This window comes from Mesoplodon mirus (assembly GCF_964341445.2).
Source record: "Mesoplodon mirus genome assembly, chromosome: 2".
In the NCBI taxonomy this organism is placed as follows: Eukaryota; Metazoa; Chordata; class Mammalia; order Artiodactyla; family Ziphiidae; genus Mesoplodon; species Mesoplodon mirus.
In genome coordinates, this window is record NC_138977.1 from 119,226,245 (window position 1) to 119,245,982 (window position 19,738).

General features: G+C 44.4%; 1 protein-coding gene across 1 annotated transcript in view; it reads left to right on the forward strand.

The window, feature by feature from the left end:
- Positions 1 to 19,738, forward strand: part of SIPA1L2 (signal induced proliferation associated 1 like 2) — a 223,697-nt gene that overhangs the window by 89,631 nt on the left and 114,328 nt on the right. The gene's annotated exons all lie outside the window — the stretch shown is intronic.

Genomic DNA, 19,738 nt, shown 5'->3' on the forward strand with positions numbered 1-19,738 from the left:
AATATTTCTTAATTCTATTGATCAGGATTTCTTCCAAAAAACAGGACATTCTAAAATTACAAATTGCTTGGGTACCACCAAAGCACCTTTTTTGAAACACAAGCATCTTATGCCATTCAGTTTCTCAAAGATTTGCACACAAGAGAAATTGGTTTTTAATGTTTCCATCTATGTCACATCAGCTATTGCTGCTGTCAGTCAGTCAGCTCAAGCTTTTTTTAGGCAAAAGAGCTTTTTATTTTATTTCTTAACATGAAATCATTCCCAGGAATATTGCAGTTATGAGAGAAGAAGGGACTTACAGACTCAGAACTTAGGTTTCGGGGTTTTGTTTTGGTAACTTTTCACTGGTCTCTGTGTACAGATTCTATCGGTGTTGAGAGCTATCTTTTAGTTCAGTCCAATGGCTCATTTATTTTGTAGCCCAATTCCTCTTAGGTTCAACTTTTTCTTTCAGTCCCTGGGCTTTTGTGACTGGCGTCAAATACTGTTTGAAGCAGAGTGAGAGGAGAGTGGATCTTCAGGAGCAGTGACAGACGCAAGGGGGGCCTTTGTTTTGGTCCCTTAGAATGAGTACATGGCCTTGAGCATCTGTGAACTCCTAGCTGTTTATTGGGTTCCCTTCAGTTTTCCTGAAAGAGTCTTTTTTGTATGTGAAAATCACCCATGTATGTAAGACATTGGTAAGAATATCCTACTTCATGAGTATTGAGGCAAAGCCGTGTTGCCAATGGAAAGAAGGATTGCGGGGGGGGGGGTGGTGGGAAGCCTGGTGGCAGCAGCTGCACTGGTGGCACGTGGCTCCCGGGTCCTGCTGTGTGGTTCCTCTCCTTTCCAGCCCCCATCTCTCCAATGGAGGCCTGTCCTCTGGCTCTGGAGAGCACCGGCCTCGTCCACAGGTCCAGGCAGTACGTGTGTACCCTTGGCCTTGGCTGCTGTCAGACGCTGGGTGTGAGTGTCAGAGCATCCTCTCCTGTCTGAGCTACACAGCACGGCCCTAAGGAGGAAGGCACTCGACACGCCAGCATTTATAACTGGCTGAATGTTTAATCGCTTTTCAGTGGAGTGTGCCTCACTTATTTTTCGGTTTCAATATGTATAAAATCGGTAACCCTGATAAAAATGACTAGTAGAGTTTTTGTTCTTGTTGCTTCTTAACAGTTACAATGCACACACTACAGAGTGCTTGCTAAAAGAACTGTCATGATGCTGTGGTGCTGAATTCCTTACTACTAGGGATGTGTTTGATGTGAATATCATGATTGGCACCTGACAGCATTGGGCCGCCTTTCCATGGTGCATGAAATACTAGCAGAAGTTTTGTTTCGGTTTTTGGTTTTCTTTTTTTAAGAACGGGGAGGGGGGAGCTGGGGAAAAAAAAGAACGGAGAGAAAATTTGTAATTGAGGAATATTTTACAGAATTTTATTTTTCATTTTGCTTAGACTAACTTTCAGACTTGGCTTGCAGAAAACTGTGACTGTGGTTTTGTAGTAAAACCGTTTTGCCAATGAAGAGTATTAAAATGCAGGCTTCTGCTCGTGTCATATTTCAGGCTAAAGACATTTTACAATCAAACCAGGAAAATGTGAAAATAGAGATTTATAATGGAAATGTTGATTCGATTTGAGCCGAAGCCAAACGTTCATGAAGGAAAATTAGATTAAACAGTAGATGTTTAGAGAGACTTTAAATTATGACAGCCTTAACGAAACATATGATGTGGATATTTCCCAGGCTCTGAGTGTACTCTCCCCGGCAGATTTGGAACCTAGCTTCTTGATGTTCCAGCCATTTATTAAATTCTCTTTTATCTATCTTTGGACTAGTGGACCCAAAACTTACCGCTTAGAGTCTGACGATTGGAACTGTATCGTACACATTCCTGTAGAATCAAAACCTGGTGTTGTCAGTGAAAGTAATTCCATCCTGTCATATTGTATTATATTTATGAGTGTCAGTTGCCATTTTAGATTGTGAGTATAAAGCTACCAGTTACAACTGATTTATTCCATTTGTCAAAGCTCAACAGATACTCTACGCAACTAATTTATTTTCATATACTGTTCAGATAGAGGGGGAGGGACTTGAAGTTGTGAGAAGCTAGAAGCTGGGTTGGGGAGCACATATGGGAGGGTTCATTGAATGGCTGCATGTAAATGCTGGAACAGAGGGTCTTCTTTCTGAAAGATCCACACCCCTGGACTCTGCCCTGCCAGAAGAGCAGGACCCCTCTGTGGTGGTGACAGCAGAGCCTAACACCAGCATCTGGGGTCAGCAGGGATGCTGTGTGCTCTTGTCTCCCCCTCGTCAGATACATGATTTGCAAGTACTTTCTCCTAGGTTGCCTTTTCGCCTCACTCTATTATTGATAGTGTCCTTTGAGACACAAAAGTTTTTGATTTTGATGAAGTCCAACTTCATCGTTTTGCTTTCCTTGCCTTTGCTTTTGATGTCCTATCCAAGAAATGGCTAAATCCAGTGTCGTGAAGTTTTTGCCCCATGTTTTCTTAGAAAATTCTGTGAATTTTATAGTTCTGGCTCTTACATTTAGGTCTCTGAGCCATTTTGAGTTAATTTGGGTACATGGTGTGAGGTAAGGATGCGACTTCATTTCTTTGCATGTGGATGTCCAGTTGTCCCAGCACCATTTGTTGAGAAGACTGTGCTTTCCCTCTTGAATAGTCTTCTTGTGGAAGATCATATGACCACATACATGAGAGTTTATTTCCGGGCTCTGTATTCTGGTCTATGGATCCATGTGCCTGTCTTTATACCAGAACCACACTGTTTTGATTACTGTAGCTTTGTAATAAGTTTTGATATTGTATCAATACGAGAGGCCTCCAGCTTTCTTCTTTTTCAAGATTGTTTCAGCTATGCATGGTCCCTTGCTATTCCATATGAATTTTGGGGTGGATTTTTCTGTTTTCATAAAGTACATCATTGGGATTTCAGTAGGGATTGGATTGTATCTGTAGATGACGTTGGGTAGAATTGACATTTTAGCAATATTAAGTCTTCTGATTCATGAGGCATGTGTTCCCATTTATTTGAGTCTAATACTCTTCAATGTATATTCTTTATTGTCAGTAGTACAGATTTGGGTGTAGCCAGGCGGACCTGATTAGATTCTTGCTCTGCCACTTAACGCATTGTTTGACTTCAGATGAATCTCTTTGGGGTCCCCGAGCTGTGATTTCCTTTCTTTAAGTGGAGGTTGTGTAAATATGACATATCAAGGGTCTAGCAGAGTGTGTGTGACATCTTTTTCTTCCCTTTGTGCCTTTCTGCCTACCTTGGACATCTCATGTGCACCAGCTTTGTCCTCTGTGTTTTACCCACCACTTTGCCTGTTCCCTCTCATATTTTAGACTGAACACTGACCCCAGGACACCTACTCTGGTTTAAAACCTGTTTCTGTTTTCTCCTTTGCTTTTCTCATCTCAGAGTCTGACTCCGGCTTTCTGTAGAGATCACTGCCCTTCCATGCTCTTTGGTCTGTAAGCCTGGGCCAGCTGGGATCCAGCCGTTGGAGAAGTATGGGCTTAGGTGAATGTCGTCACCATAGGGAAGGGAATGTGGGGATGACTTTAAAGGGCAGCTGCTAGCACTGCTTTTGAATTAATGGCTTAATTACACCATATGTTTGTGTCATGTTTTAGATTTTGCAAAGTACTTTCCTACCCAGTGCATCTCAAAGATGAATCAACACAAGAAACACCTGAGGAACTTGTTCAAAACAGTCTGGGGGGCCCACGCCCAATCTTGTGAGTCAGAATTCTGGGAGAGTGGCTAAGGAATTTGTGTTTTTAACAGACTCTCCTCAGCCACTTTTCCGGCAACTGACCTGGCACTGGTCCATGGACAGGCCTTTGGGAACCCCTGACCCATTCACCCTGCCAGTTCCAGAATCTCGAATTCAAAAACTGACAGGCCAGACCTGGATGCAGCTAATGGCAGAGAGAGCCCTGCGCCCAAAGGTAGGGTTGGCTCTGACCGGGCTCATCTCCTGTTTTTTTTGGTACACGGGCCTCTCACTGCTGTGGCCTCTCCCGTTGCGAAGCACAGGCTCCGGACGCACAGGCTCAGCGGCCATAGCTCACGGGCCCAGCCACTCCGCGGCATGTGGGATCTTCCAGGACCTGGGCACGAACCCATGTCCCCTGCGTCGGCAGGCGGACTCTCAACCACTGCGCCACCAGGGAAGCCCTCATCTCCTGTTTTCTACTCTTGGGACCTTACTCCCAAAGTCCTCCCTGGCGTTCCCCCTGCGATGGAAACAGGAGGCCCCTGGCCTTGCTCCGCCTCAGGGTTTTTAACACGGACATGAAGCCTGGGTATTTGTTCAGATTGGATCATGTAGCAGCTAAGCCTCAGAATCTTTTTTTTCAAAATATACATCCCAGTTCCCTAGACATTGCAGTTCATTTTAACAAGTATTATGGGATTGAAACTTTGGATAAATCAAAAATGTTCATTCTTAAAAAAAAAAAGCACCCTCAAAGAGCGCGGGGACGATTTTGGAAGGTAAATTTACTTTTCATTCCCCTATCCCCAGGAAAACTGCACAAAAACTGCAAGGCAGGTCAGTATTTATCATGTGCCCAGATGAACGGAACATATAACTGGTTCACAGAAAGGAGGGATCAGCCTGAGCTGGGAGTTCAAGGTTCGGCCTGGAATGCTGATGACAGCCACCTGTGTATCAGATTCTTAGTGTGTTTCAGGCCTGTACTAATAAGCATTTTGCGCACATGATCGCCTCTGACCCTGAAACCCCTGCTCCTCCTATAATCTTCCCCATCTTAATAAGGGCCAACTTCAGCCTTCCTGTTAATCAGGCCCCAAATGGCAGACTCATCCTTGAGTTTTCTTGCTCAGCCCATTTATCAGCTGTGCTGCCAGTTCTACCTTCTCATCCAGATCCAGATTCTCCCTTCCAGAATCTGTCATTCTCACCAGCCACTTCTAGCCCCCGTCACCCTCTCCTGCCTGGATGATCACACCGGCCTGACCATATCCCTTTGCCCACCTTTGCCCACTAGAGCCTACTCTCATTGCAGCAACAAGGTTATCTTCACTCCTCTGCTCAGAAACTTCTGGAATAAAAGCCCTCTGTGATCCAACCCCTTTCCTGGGATCCTTGGTCTTTTTGAATCTGCCAGGCTTGCTCCCAACTCCAGTCTTGGTTTCCCTGATAGGAGCCCCTCTCCCCAGCTTCCTCCTGTCCACCTGTGTGACCCAGGCCCTCATCCTTCCCTCCTTCCCCTTCGTTTTCCCTGTAGCCACCTGACCCTTCTGTTAACACCACACCCACGCCTAAACATCCCGACCTTTTTTTATCCTGTCTCTTTACGACACTCACCCGTGACAGCTTATGTGTTTGTCTGTCCTCTTTATTATGTGACTTCTTCTGCCAGACTAGACGTTCTGTGAAAGCAGGGCCTTTTCCGGTCCATTCATTACTGGATCCTAGAATGGTGTCTGGAACGGAACAGGCACTCAAGTCTCTGTGGAATACGTACAGTATGCTTTTATAGATGCTTCTAGGAGTTCAGGGAGTTTGCCCAGGGGAAACACCGAAAGTAAGTGACCAAGCCAGGTTGAACTTAGGTCTGATGTCAGCGTCTGAGTCCTTAATGTCACAGAGAAGTCGGCCTGATGGAACAGAAAGGACGTTCTGGGGAGGGAACTCCCAAGAAGAAAGTACGGAGGTGGGAATGGGCTGGTGTTTGAGTAGACAGCCAGGACATACTAAGGGCTGTCTTGGTCGAATGGAACTCAGTTTGGGAAGGGCCTTAAATGCCATACTGGGGGGCTTGAGAACTTTTGCTTTACTTATTTATTTTTAAAATTTATTTATTTTATTTATTTTTATTTTTGGCTGTGTTTTGTCTTTGTTGCTGCATGCGGGCTTTCTCTAGTTGCAGCCAGCACGGGCTTCTCATTGCGGTGGCTTCTCTTGTTGCGGAGCACAGGCTCTAGGCGCACGGGCTTCAGTAGTTGTGGCACGTGGGCTTCAGTAGTTGTGGCTCATGGGCTCTCGAGCACAGGCTCAGTAGTTGTGGCACACGGGCCTAGTTGCTCCGCGGCATGTGGGATCTTCCCGGACCAGGGATCGAACCCCTGTCCCCTGCATGGGCAGGCAGATTCTTAACCACTGCACCCCACCAGGGCAGCCCCAGAAGTTTTACTTTAAACTGGGGAGAGTAGTGATCCTACCACATAAGGCTGTTGGAGTTACTACTTGACAAGTACGTGGAAAGTGCTTGTTACTTAAAAAGTGCTCAATAAATATTGCGATTGGAGTATATCTTTTTTTTAATGTTACGTGATATCTTTATTATTTTTTTATTGAAGTATAGTTAATTTACAATGTTGTGTTAGCTTTAAGTGTACAGCAAAGCAATTCAGTTTTATATATATATATACACACACACTTTTTCAGGTTCTTTTCCATTATAGGTTATCACAAGATATTGAGTGCAGTTCCCTGTGTTATTCAGTACGTCCTTGTTGTTTACCTATTTTATATATAGCAGTGTCTAAAAAACTCCTGTTTTATCTTCCCCCCCACCCCAAGTATATCTTGTCAGCAGAGCAAACCTGGACTCTGGTCACCAGAGTAGAAACTTCTAGTGCTTTGGATTCATGTAAATGGTTTCTAGAGCTTTCTCAACTTCAGATTTCATTTATCTTCCTTAAAGTTAACTAAAAAACATTGTGAGTAAATAAAATTGCCAGGGATTCAGCTGTTAATCTGAGTAAGATATTTTAGTACTTGAGAAACGGGAAAATAGGAAGATTTGAGAAGCACGCATTCAGCTTTATTTTTCATCTTTTATTGTGTTTAAACCAGTAACTTCCGATCCAGGTTGTTCATGAGAGTCACCTTTTCAAGGTACAGATTCCAGGGCTCCCCCCAGGCCCTCTGAACCTGAGTCTCAGGGCTAGGGAATCCAGGTTTCAATATCTCTTAGGTAATTTGGAAAATTCGGAACCACTGCTCAAAACTACCCCCAACGTGTTCTTAGAGAGAAGGAATATTTCCCTTTTTGCTTAGAAATTGGTTCTGAAGTTTGAAGATACCTTTCTAGTTACACTGCATCTTTATGGAGAGACTCGGGCCTTTGTTTAAAGAAAAAAAAAAAAGTCTGTGGCTAAAATAAGAAGGGAACTATAAATGCAAGTAGAATAAATGGTGATACATGATGAGAGTTCTGGTTAAACAGGACAGAACGCAGGAAAAACAGGTTGGTGCCCCTTCAGTGACAAAGGGGTCAGAGGAGTTCTGCTTTCATCACCTTGACGAGATGACTCATCCCAGAGTCTGGGAACCAGCGCTTCTCCCCCAGATCACCCAGTCTGATAGTGCAATGCAGCTCCTGACACACTGCCCTGCGAGAGACAGGGCGGCCCTCAAGATGTGAAACGGGCCTCTTGGGGCTCACTCTTGCCTTCTTTTGGCCAGAGATGGCAACACCTATTTTTTTTTCCCATGAGAAAAAAAGGTAAAATTCCACAACTCTTTCCTCCTTGTCTCTGAGCAAAGAGAGAAGGGTGATGCTTTACCCACCATTCTGTGGTCATACCCCCTGCTGCTCTCCAGTTTTAGAGATGGGTGAGTTTTTAATCTGGAGTAAGGAAGGGAAGGTGTCCAGCTCTGAATGTGATTTTAGATTACCTGAACCAGGAACAGAAGCAGGAAATCCTCAGCGGGGCATTCTCTTGGCTGTGCTCCTGAGCCTTGTGGCTCATCAGTTGCTTTGCCTGGAAGCTTTCATTTGTCTCCTCTGAGCCAAGAACCGAATCATCCTTCCCTGCCCAGCTTGGCACTTTGTAGGTAGATAGATAGGCGTTTGTCACATGGATGAATCTGATGGAGACTAGGATACAATAAAGGAACAGAGAGTCCTGTCAAGGTAAAGTTTCAGGGTAAATAAGAGTGAGTTGCAGGGGGAGAGAGTCATAGGTGATAGCTTTGAACACACTAGATTTTGCTCACTTCTGATGGAAGAAGAAAGGCTTTGCAATCAAGGGGAATTTGATAAGCAAAAGCATAGAGGTGGGAGGGTCCGGGTAGGTTGTGCAGATCTTCTCAGCCGTAGTGAGATGCGTGAATCGAAATTGATGATTTCCATTAATATCACAGTCATATAAAAAAGGAAAACGAACAGTTGCTAGCAATGAGTGTTCGGGCACCCCAGTAGGAAATCCATTTTGCTCGTAACTAGTCCTGTGACCTTAAGCAAATCAGTTAGCTTCAGGGTTTATGAAGCGCGGGTGTCAGAATAGTTTTTCCGTTGTGATTGTTGAGTCTGAGTGGGTGATTAATACTGAAAACACTAGACAATGGTCTTTAGTTTGCAGGAAGAGAGGATGTTTCTCTGAAGCAAAAGGACCGGTAAAAATGTTGCTGTTACTGGTGTCATGGACGTCTTGACGGTGTTATTCTGTGGGTAGGGATGACATCGAATCTGCCCTGCCCAACAAACACTGAACTGGCAGGAGCCAACTGGGACCACTGGCTTATGAGCTGGGCCCATGCACAGGTCTCTGTGGTACAGCTGGACTGGGGAAGCTGCCGTCCCCCTCAGGGCCCATCCCCTGTGTCCCCCCCACCCCAATACTGTACCTTTCCTTAGGCCCCAGAGCAGTGGAGATAGGTGCTTTTATTTTATTTGAAGTTGGCGGATTTGCCTTAGTTGGCTTCTTTTGGCCAGAGTAGTCATTTCGTTGTGTTTTTCGTCCTCAGTTTTAAAGGCCATGTGTAACTTTGAGACGCTACCAGCAATGGTGGAAAGCATGAAGCCACCTGGATTCCGGTTCTGATCCTCTTGATTCATTCCTCTGCTCCATTTGATGGTAGCAAATTACTGACTTGGCTGCCCTACGAGTTCCTTCCTTACCCGTGAAATGGGAGAGCAGTCTCTCTCTTTTGTCTCTTCAGAGGTCTTCCTAGGATCAAGTGAACAGAAGAGGGTTTTGGAAATGGTAAATCCCCAAATAAATGTAACGCATTAATATTGACATTTTATGGTAAAGGATACTGATTAGTCAAACAAGCTCTCTGGGTCTACCCATGATCCTTAGGGAGCCTCTGGTGAAACAGATGATTTCCTTACTTGCCGACGTGAGGTCAGTCTTCCTTGCCTAGTGCTCTGTCTGTGTCTCGGGACAGGTAGTCATCAGAATTGCAGCATCCGCATCTCTCTCTTACCCATTACCCTAGAAATTCAGAGAAAGCAGTGATTTCCATGACCATCGTTTTTATAAGGAAATAGGGTTCTTAGTGTTCTTTTTATTTTCATAAACGGTTATATATCATATTAGGTGGTCATTCTTTTTTTTAAGATATTTAATTTATTTATTTAAATTAATTTTTCTTGGACTATAGTTGATTTACAATGCTGTGTTAGTTTCTGCTGTACCGCAGAGTGAATCAGTTATACGTATACATACGTCCACTCTTTTTTTTGATCCTCTAGACCATTACAGAATATGCAGTAGAGTTCCCTGTGCTATACCGTAGGCTCTCATTATTTATCTTTTATATATAGTAGTGTGTATGTGTTAGGTGGTCATTCTTTTACTTTCTTCTTCAGGTAAAGATCTTTGGTGTTAGGAACTTTATTAAATAAATACTCAGCCCAAATTAATTAGTATGCATCTGTAATCGAAAGTGGTTTATATAACTGGCATTCAGTTCATACTTTAAAAATTCCAAATAATGTATGTTGAGGAAGTGTTTCCCCCTGAGTGCCCTGGAATTCATTCTCTGTGACTAGTGAAATGGAATGTGTTGTCCTGGAAGCCAGTGCCTTATTGAAGAGGTACATTATGGGGAAAACTTCCTGAAGGAGTCGTTCTGACATCACCCCTGACTTTGAGTTTGCAGGAAACTTTGTTTTCTAGAGTATTGAGTGCGTTTCCTGAACGCAAGACAATGACACTAGGACACTTCGGGGTAAAATCAGATGGTGAGGGGCGTGAACGAAGCCCCCACTGTGTCCCTCCCCTTCTCTGTTTTGCTGACATCAGTGTCTGTGCCGCAGGGTTCCTGTTTTCTCTTAGGACAGGTTTATTGCCAGATGGGGATGGAGAATTCGGACTGGACACCATGGTAGCTTTTACATTGAGTACGTGCAGTGTTTTTCCTCACCCTCTAGGTCCTGGGTTTATTGTGGCCCGGCCTTCTGAAAGCCGGGTTGTTTTCTGTCGGGGACGGTCCCCAGTAGATGGGCCGCCTCACTGATGCTGGCCCTCCCTCTACCTTTGTCAGCCCCGAGAGGCTGCCCTGCAGTAGAATCGAGCAAGCAGCATGGGCTGTCCTCCTGGTTCCTTCCCGCAAGGCAGTAATACTCATGTTGTGCATTTGTCTGGTTCAGCATCTTATATCAGCTCTCACTTGGTCCCCCGGCACCTGTCTGAGGTGTGCCAGCAGACCTCGTGTGCCATCGTACACACGACACTGCGTCACAGTGGATGCCTAGATGGCTGTGAAGGGCCCACAGTTAATCATGTCCTCAGAGGTAGACACCGATTGATCTCTTAATCTTGAGCCCTTTATGCTGTCTTCCACACGGCTGCCTTGTGGTGTACCCAGGGTCACAGGAAAATAGATGCAAATGTAAGACATTATTATTCTAACCAGAGTCATTTCCAGTGCATGGGAGTGGAGGGCACCATCTTTGTGAACACTTGCTATAAAAAACCATATACTCTTTAAGGTAAGCAACAATAGGTGTGGCTCATCTAACACTAGTCTCTGTTGCCATGTTTAAATATCTTACCGTGAGACTTGAAGGAGAGGAAGTTGATGGTCGTCTCATTTTATGTAATAAGAGTAACATGCTCTCTAAGGGAAACACGCATTGGTTTTACGGAGGATTATTTTTTAAATTTTTCTATTTATTGAATTTAAACTATTTATACATGTATGTGCGGATTTACATGTTCATATATAGTTATGTAATTTGGAACTTTAGAGAAAAATACAAGGAAGAAAGTAAAAACCAAGTATTAGCCTTCCTGTAATAGACACTCAGTATCGTAATATGGGGGTGTTTCTTTGCAGTATTTCTGTGTCTATAGATTTTTAACATAAAGCTTTGTATTTGGCTCTTTTCACATACTATAATCTTGTAAATCCCCAATGCCATGCACGTTCCTCAGGAATTTGGGGGGCTGTCTACTATTTCAGTGTATCATATTTACTGTATGTACCTATATTTATCCCTGGCCAGCTTAACTGGCTGTTAAGCCTGTTGCAGATTTTTCATTCTTGTAGTTCTGGAGTGAATATCTTTCTATATACGTTTTCTCCCACATCTCTTATTTCTTAGGTAGATTTTTCAGATGTCGAAGTATGAGTCAGTGACTTGCACAGTTGTCTTTATTGGTGTTCAGAGTGGGTGCCTTCTGCACCTAGAGTCCGAAGTGGTGTCCTGGGCTTTTAGCTTCATTTCTCCTATTGCTTGTTATGCATGTGCATATCTCACACAGCTAAGAAGCTTCTTGAGGATTAGGAGGCTCTGTCATTCATCTTTAATGCTCCCCCAGACCCCCCAGCATTGAGCCCAGGGCCCAATAGAACTGAATACATTTATTTACTGGAGTAACCAAAGGTTTTTTTTTTTTTTTTTTTTTTTTTTTGCGGTACGCAGGCCTCTCACTGTTGTGGCCTCTCCCGTTGTGGAGCACAGGCTTCGGACGCGCAGGCTCGGCAGCCATGGCTCACAGGCCCAGCTGCTCCGCGGCATGTGGGATCCTCCCGGACCGGGGCACGAACCTGTGTCCCCTGCATCGGCAGGTGGACTCCCAACCACTACGCCACCAGGGAGGCCCACCAAAGGGTTTTTGTATCACATAATAAACCTCATAAAGCTGTTCAGCAAAACTCAGTATCCTGTAATTCAAATAAACATGAAAACAATGCAAAGATGGCCTGGAGAGTTGTGTGCTTAGTGAATGCAGTTTGTTGTGTGTTTGCTGCTGAAATTACTATTTAAAAAAAATCAAATACTAGACTGTTGTGTAGATTGGCGGGGTTTTCTTTTCGTGCCCTTTATGCTCATTGGAAAGGAAGCATCTTCAGATTGATGGCTCTCTGGTCCACTCGTTGGGTTTTAACACAGAACGCGTTGAAGGTAGCTGCTTTGTCCGTTTAGTTCAGTTTTCGATAGTATTGATTTATTTTGTAGAGCGAGGTGAGACACATCCTTCACTCTGCAAGAGTTTTCGCTGTGGATTCACTGGAAGATACCAGGAGTGAGAAGAAAGTGAGAGGATTGCTTCTCTTCGAGGTAAACAACAGGAAGGACCCCTAAAAGTACTTGTTAAGACTCCAGCCTCCCAGGTTTTTATTATAAAATGCTCAGGTTCCCTTCTTGGTCACCTAGTGTCACTCAACCTTCATTGAAAGAATAGAACAGATTATCTTCTATGATATTTAAATGCAAATAACAGAGGTACAGTCTAAATCACTTGGCACCAAATAGAAGTTCTTTTCTTCTTTTGCTGTGTTTTCCTAAGACACAAATGCCTCCGCTTAAATTATTAATTGGAACGTTTGATTTCCTACTGTGTCATCTGTAAGTCAGGGCCCACATGGCTGAAAAAATGCCATAACTAATGACCTCCTGAGGGAAGGAGGTGCAGGGCTATCTCTTTTTATCTTTTTCTGATTTAAAAGATTTAACGGGAAACTGTCAATACCCACAACTGTTCTTCTGTCTCCTTGGAAAAATTCCATGATCAAAATATTCCATTTCAGAAAATGGCTCTTTGTTTATTCTCTTTGACATAAACATATGTGGAAGGAGGGGTGGCTGAAAGTAGCTTACTACCAGAAATGGGTTCCTGTTTTTTATCGACACACTGAAATTTCAAACTCCCCAATCATCTCGTTACAATACAGTGCAGTCCCTAAAATAACTTTAATTAGAAATTGTAGTTGGGAAGCTAGTAGAACCCGACTGGAGATTGGGGACTTTCCCTCACCGTCTGAAAGCTTCTGTTTCCCTCTTGGTGAATCAGCTTAGCTATTGAGTTACAAAGTTCAATCAGCTTTGTGTTCCTGTTAGTCTTTGAACAGAAATCCATTAACAGTTACCATATTAGGTTTTGTAAACATGACTGTGCTCTTTGGGGGTAGTATGTGTCTTACTCATTTTAGTTGCCCAGTTGGAAGTCAGTTAGTTTATCCATCAATATTCGTTCACATATAAATCAATTTTTCCAGCTAATTTTTTTTGAACTTTGGCTATAGGAAACATGGAGGTAAGCACTTGGCCTCTGGATCTTGTCGAATCTTTAGAATAATCCTTTGACATCGATAGGATTATTCCCATTTTACAGGTAGGTCAGAGAGGATGAGTCACTTTGCTGTGGTCTCAGCCAGCATGGTCAGAGCCCGGAGGCTTGCTGAGTGCTGCGAGCAAAGCCGTGACTCTGCCTGCCCGGAACTAGAGGAGTGTAGAGGAGGTTAGCGCCACGTAAACAGGCTGGGATAAAATAGTGTGGTGTTTAACATATGGTGAGGAAAAAGGGGCAGGATGGTAGGGGAGCCTGCATTAAGATAACGTAGAACCAGAGGTAAGATTTGAGAAGGCTTCCGGACACCCCAGTCTGTGAGCTGAGGTTGCACTAATAACATCTGTTAGCAAAGTGGAGGGAAGAAGTCTTGAAGAGTATTTGGGCCGGGGAGCAGCCTGCGCAGACCCCCTTGAGCAAAGGAGAATGGAGGGCAGCACGTGCGGGCATGGGGTGGGGTCTGGGCCGCAGGACGAGGGGCTGGCAGCTACTCGTGGACCAAACCCTGAGTGACCTGTGCCACATAAAGCAGTCAGGCTCTATTCTGGGGACATGGGGAAGTAGTGAAGGGTTTTGGGGTAATCTAGGAGAAATAAGAGAGTGTTCATGGCAGTCGAGACAGCAAGGTCTACATGGATCTGAGAACATTCAGAAGGTCAAGTGGACTGGTCTCAGATTGCACGTGGACTGTCAGGGGAGGGCAGGATGGGCCCAGGCTGCTGGGCTTGGGCGGCAGGCAGATGGGAATGCCGCTCCTGAGCTGGGCAGTGGGAGAGCAGGTGCCCAGGGCCTGGGCTGGAGGGCGTGCGCTGTCATAGCGCAGCGTGGCTGTGTGGCATGGGAGACATCTTTGGGCTCTGGGTAGATTTCAGAGTCATCGGCGTGGAGATTCACGTGACCCTGCTAGAACTGCACAAGGAGATAGGTGGAATTAAAAGCGAAGGCAGCCTAGAATAAGCCCCGAGGAGCATCAACACTTAAAGAGCAGAGGAAGCGCCAGCAAAGAAACCAAAAAGAGAGGATCAGGAATCATCCTGTTCTGTGTGTGTCAGTGCTTTGGGGTAGTTTGGTTTGCAACTATTTCAGTTTAGATGGATGGATGTAAGCTAATGCTGAGTGCCAACTAAGTGCCCCGCCCGACTCTAGGGGCCGGGGGGACACCAGTGAATAGGGTGGACCAGGATCCTGCTCTGGCGAAGCATATAGGCGCTTCACTTAGAAAGTCACACAAGGGCTCCATCTAACAAACCTTTGATTTGGCCCTTTTTTTCAGCACGGATTATGATTCAGGATAATGTAGAGTCATAATACAGGGTTCCAGTGGAGACTGAATCCTTTAGACACTTTTTACTGGGGTCTCTGCTTTACTTGGATGAAAAAGTCCTTAACTACACCAAGGGCATCAGGTTTTCTGGGGACATCACTTGAGAAATTCTTCCAGAGAGCAACATGGAGTGCTTTGAAAAATGGTCTAACACCAGCGTGAACATTCCACTCCCCCGCAAAAGAATTATTCTTCACAAATAATACATTACCTCTATGTTATAAAACCTCAAGAAGACAAATTTTGCTCTTTTTTTTTAATATTCTCATGCTCCAAACATTTATCTTTAGTACCATCCCAATGTTTAATTCAAGCTAAATGGCTAAGAACAAATTTTCTTGTTCAGATCTACCAAAAACTTAGCAGTCAAAGTATGATTATTACGGACCATCTATATCCATTCATGACCATTATTATTGAATAATAGCCCATTTGTCAAATTGTTTCTATCCTTGATGTTTGTGGTCTATACTATGATAAGAATTTGAGCTAATGGATTGCTTTATAGGTCTTCAGTCATAACTTCATTGAATACCTGGCTGAATGTACCTGAACGTAGTGATGTTATGGGAAATGCACTTCAGGTGATTAGACCTTGCACGTGAGCACACCTCAGCTCTGTCGTCTTCCCGGCCACAGAGAGAATGCACCTGGGGAACGTTTGTTCCTCTTTTTATTCCCTGCTCAGTTATGCATGTTAGTATTAGAGCTGATGGAATATGCGTATGAAAAATAAATGTTTTGTGGTAGTTATACTTTTATGATAAATCTGTCATATAACTTTAACCATTTTTTCCCTTGAATGAGGCTCATAGTTTGTGCATTTTGTGGATTTCAATCCATTTGCTACAGCTGCAGTCCTGGTAAGTGGCTCAAATATAACTATAATATTGCTCTTGAAGACTCACTGATGTCTTATGGGAAACTTGGAAAAACATTCTATTTAAACACAGTTATGCTTAAATATCACATTTTCCCCATTTCTGTTCTGTCCTTGAAAAATTATTACCAAGATCATTAGCATGAGAACAGATCAGTCCTTCCAGCTCCGAAACTCTTTAATTTCTCTGAGGGGTCTTTCACTGCCTCTTCCAGCCCTTCCTCTCTCAAGGCTGCCCTGCCACCCGTGAGATCACACAGGGCCACGTGTAGATTTTAAAGTGACCACCGAGTGCTGGTGACAATTTTTGATTTTTTTCCCCCCTGGGAAGTAAGAGCCATAGAATTTGATGAATTGTAAGAATACTTGGAAACTATTAGAGGGGGGTGTCCTTGACATTACAAACGAACTGAAAGAAAGGGAGAACACTGTCTGGAGAAACAGGTTTGAGATCCCTATTAATTGGTGATGATTCTAAGATGAACCCTGTGTCTTCTGTCCCAGCAAGTGGTCCGTGTCCAGCTTTGGGGAGTTACCTGGAGAGGACCTATTCATGCTGCTGAGGGCTCACTGCAGATTATTATTCTGTTCTCTTTATAAAATCCTCAGGAAGAAATTAAATGACTCTTCATTTTCTTTGATTAAGTTTTTTGTAGCCACACCAAGGTAACAGTGTGAATCATTTATCCATAAAGTTAAGAAAGTAGTACATTGAAGATACTCTTAAGTAGAATTAAGGCAGGAAGGAGTGGGTGGAATGGTGGCCCCCATAATTGCAAGTATGAGGGTCCGCTTTATTTTAATGCTTCCCTAATATTTCATGAAATAGCACTTTTGCTTTTCATGGAAAAATGCATGGCATTTCCGTTTGAGAACTCTGCATTTGCCTGTTGAAAGCTATCCTAACCAGTGTTTTGCAATCTGTTGGAATGACGAAATGGTGTAAAATCACAGAGGAAGGTCAGGAGCAGACTCACAGCTGTTCATTAAAAACGTGATATGCGGGGCTCTTGGGTTCATACACCTTCCTCTCTAACTGGGACGTGAGGCCCAGGTACCCTTTCAATCAGGACCTCTGATTGCGCGGTTTCCTCTTGCCATCCTGTTCTGGAGGGATACCATTCGCAGGCATACTTCCAGATCTCCAGGACGCTGGCACCAGCCACCTACAGCAAAATGGAGCTCTGCCCCCCATTGGCTGCTCTGCCCGACTCAGGAGGGGACAGGATTGGTCATGCAGGCTTCCTTATGCTCTTCGTGTTTGGGAATGGGCCTTTAGCCTAAGATGCTGCTGAGGCGGTTAGAAGGTGAAGTACGGCATTCTTTCTTTCTGTACAGTTGGAAGACCTGTCTGCCATCACTGCATTTGGCTGGTACAGAAATCGGGGTGGGAAGCTCTCTTTCAGAGTGGAGCAGTTGCTGAATGTAGGTTCAAGGTAGCCTGTTGTTGTGAGGATTTGGGTATGAGTGTCCTGCAAAGAGCTAACAACTGTCCCTATTTCTATCATAAACATGTTTTTGCAAAACGATTGAACTTCTGATTGATAGTAGATTCTGTAACTACAAGAGCTTGCCATTTCGATAGTAAATGTTTTTTATTATGAAGGATTACTGCCTGCCATATTTGTTTAGTAATTTGTTAATTCATTTAATAATATTTATGGACCATCTACCATGTACTGGAAACCGTGCAAGGCACCACAGATCAAGTGGGGAACAAAACAGTCACAGCCCTGGGGCCTCGCAGAGAGTTGGAGAGAGAGAAACAGGCACACGTGGTAAGGTGTGGACAGGGGTGTTTCCACGAGGAAGTAGAGGACACCACGGAGCGGGGTGGGGGGGTGGCGGGGCACCCGGGGCGGGGTCGGTGGCGGGGAATGAGCAGGATGAGGATGAAGGGTTGGCGGGTAATGCTGCGTTCAGAGGAAGCAGCTCAGACGCAGGCCTGGAAAGGGCGCAGCCTGAAGACGCTGAGGACGGCTGGGCCCCAGCGTGGAGGGAGGAGAGCAGATGCTTCAGCTTGAGCCAGGGTGGTTGGGAAGAGGCTGGTGAGCCATAATGCGGGTTTTTATCTTGGGAAAGATGGCAAGTCTCAAAAGGTTGTCAACAAAGGGTAACATGGAAGGACAGGGTCAGAAGAGGGTACGTTCCTTAAGTGATGATAAGAGCTGAAAGAAATGCGTTGGCTTCTTTGTCCTCCGAGAAGTAAGAAGCTGCAGTCTCCACTGAGATGCTGGGGCAGGAAGGTCTTTCAGTGGCTGCTACGGGGAGCGGGGCAGGAGATGACAAGGACAGGACCAACCTGGATAGTTGGCCCGTGTTTCTTGGTAGTGTCACAGACTCACCAAACCCCTTCGAGACTTTGGGTAAAGAGCATTCTGTGCTTTGCAAATTGGATTTTCCCTGTGCTGTCGGGGTGCCCACCTGTAACTGTGTGTTCTGTGCTTTATTTGGGGGCCAGTCACAGCCCCCTAATTTCTGAAGGCTGCTGTTTGAAATGCTTCTCTGAAAAGTCATCCTTTTCCTGTCCCTTCCATCGGTTTGGGACCCATGGACATCAGTCAGCTGCATGGCTCCCTGCCCTGCTCTTGACATTCGTGGTGGATTTGAACATAGAAGTTGTATATATAACTGATGAGTATAAAGAATAAATTTGGGGGCAGATACAATATTTGCAGGATGCTTCCTAGATTACAGCTTCATTGCGTGCATGTACATGCTACTAAGAGTGCAAATCCCGGTCTTTTAGAAACTTCTCAACTGAATGCTTCATGGAAACAGGCAGAACGTTAGAACTTGGGGGAAAACTAAAGATAGACAGATACAAAGGGGTCTTATGTTCCAGATGCCTGTAAGAAGGCATGTTTGCTCCAGATCCCCACTTTTCATCTGTGGCCCTACAGGGCAAACAGGATTGATTCACTGGTGTAGGGTGTCTCGTGTGTGCGCACGTGCGTGTGTGTGCGTGCACGTGTGCACTCACGTATGTATGTGCCTGTCTCTCTCTCTCTCTCATCCACAGTCTGACCTCTAGGTTCTGGATTGTTCCAGAGGTCATTCCAGCTCATGCTTTAGATTTTCATTCCCTCCATTGTTTCCTTTCTGCATTTCTCTCTCTTCAGAGCCTGTACCATTCCTTCCTTTTTTTTTTTTTTTTTTTTTACATCTTTATTGGAATATAATTGCTTTACAATGGTGTGTTAGTTTCGGCTTTATAACAAAGTGAATCAGTTATACATATACGTATGTTCCCATATCTCTTCCCTCTTGCGTCTCCCTCCCTCCCACCCTCCCTATCCCACCCCTCTTGACATCTACTTTTCAAAGACATTGATTTCAGTTCTTCCCCGTGAACCATAATACTTTTTCAATTGGATGATGTTATTATTTCTAATTTATCTTCCTGAAGAAACAAATGCTATAATTGTTTTGAGGTGTTTTATTTTTATGACAGTGTTCAAATATATAAGTATTTTAGTAATATCTTTAAAAGGAAGGTGCCCTCTATCATTCTGTTGTTAGAGATTTATTCGAGGAGCTACAACAAGCTAGAAAATGTGGCTAGGAGTAAAAGGTGGCAGGAAGGGATTTGCAGGAGTTCTGTTGCAACTGTAGATTGTTTATTCATCAGCTCCTGTGTCAAGAATTTTTTGGCTTGGAACACTTTGAATTGTTAGTGGCACACATAAAAGGTGTTAAAAGATATATAATTATGGAATTAGAGCAGGGATCTTGCCCAGAAGGCTCTGGTTTTGATTTGGATGCTGGTGCCAGGACGGTGACTTTCCGTCCATTCATTCATTGACCAGGCAATCTGGGCAACACCGTGCACAGTAGCTGTGTTCGTCAAATTTCCTGTCTTTGGTCTTTAACTGAATAGAAGCTGGGTCTCTTAGGACATTTAAAATTAGTCTGGAAAACACAGAGACCTAAGTCAAACTGAATAAAGCAAAAAAGGTGATCAGTTGGCTCAAGCAGCTGGAAAATTCTGGAACTGGTTCCAGACCGCATCCTTAGGAGTCGTCATTTCTTTCGCTTGGCCCTGCTTCGTGCTGCTGTTTCCATTCTCAGTCACATTGGCAAGGTGAACCCTCTGCTGCTTGGGCATTGCCAAGGGTCAGAGCACCAGTGTTGGGGTACCCTTCCTGGCTTGGCTCCTGGGCTCATCCCTGGACCAGTCACTGTGGCCTGAAGATGCAGCACTTTCATTGGCCAAAC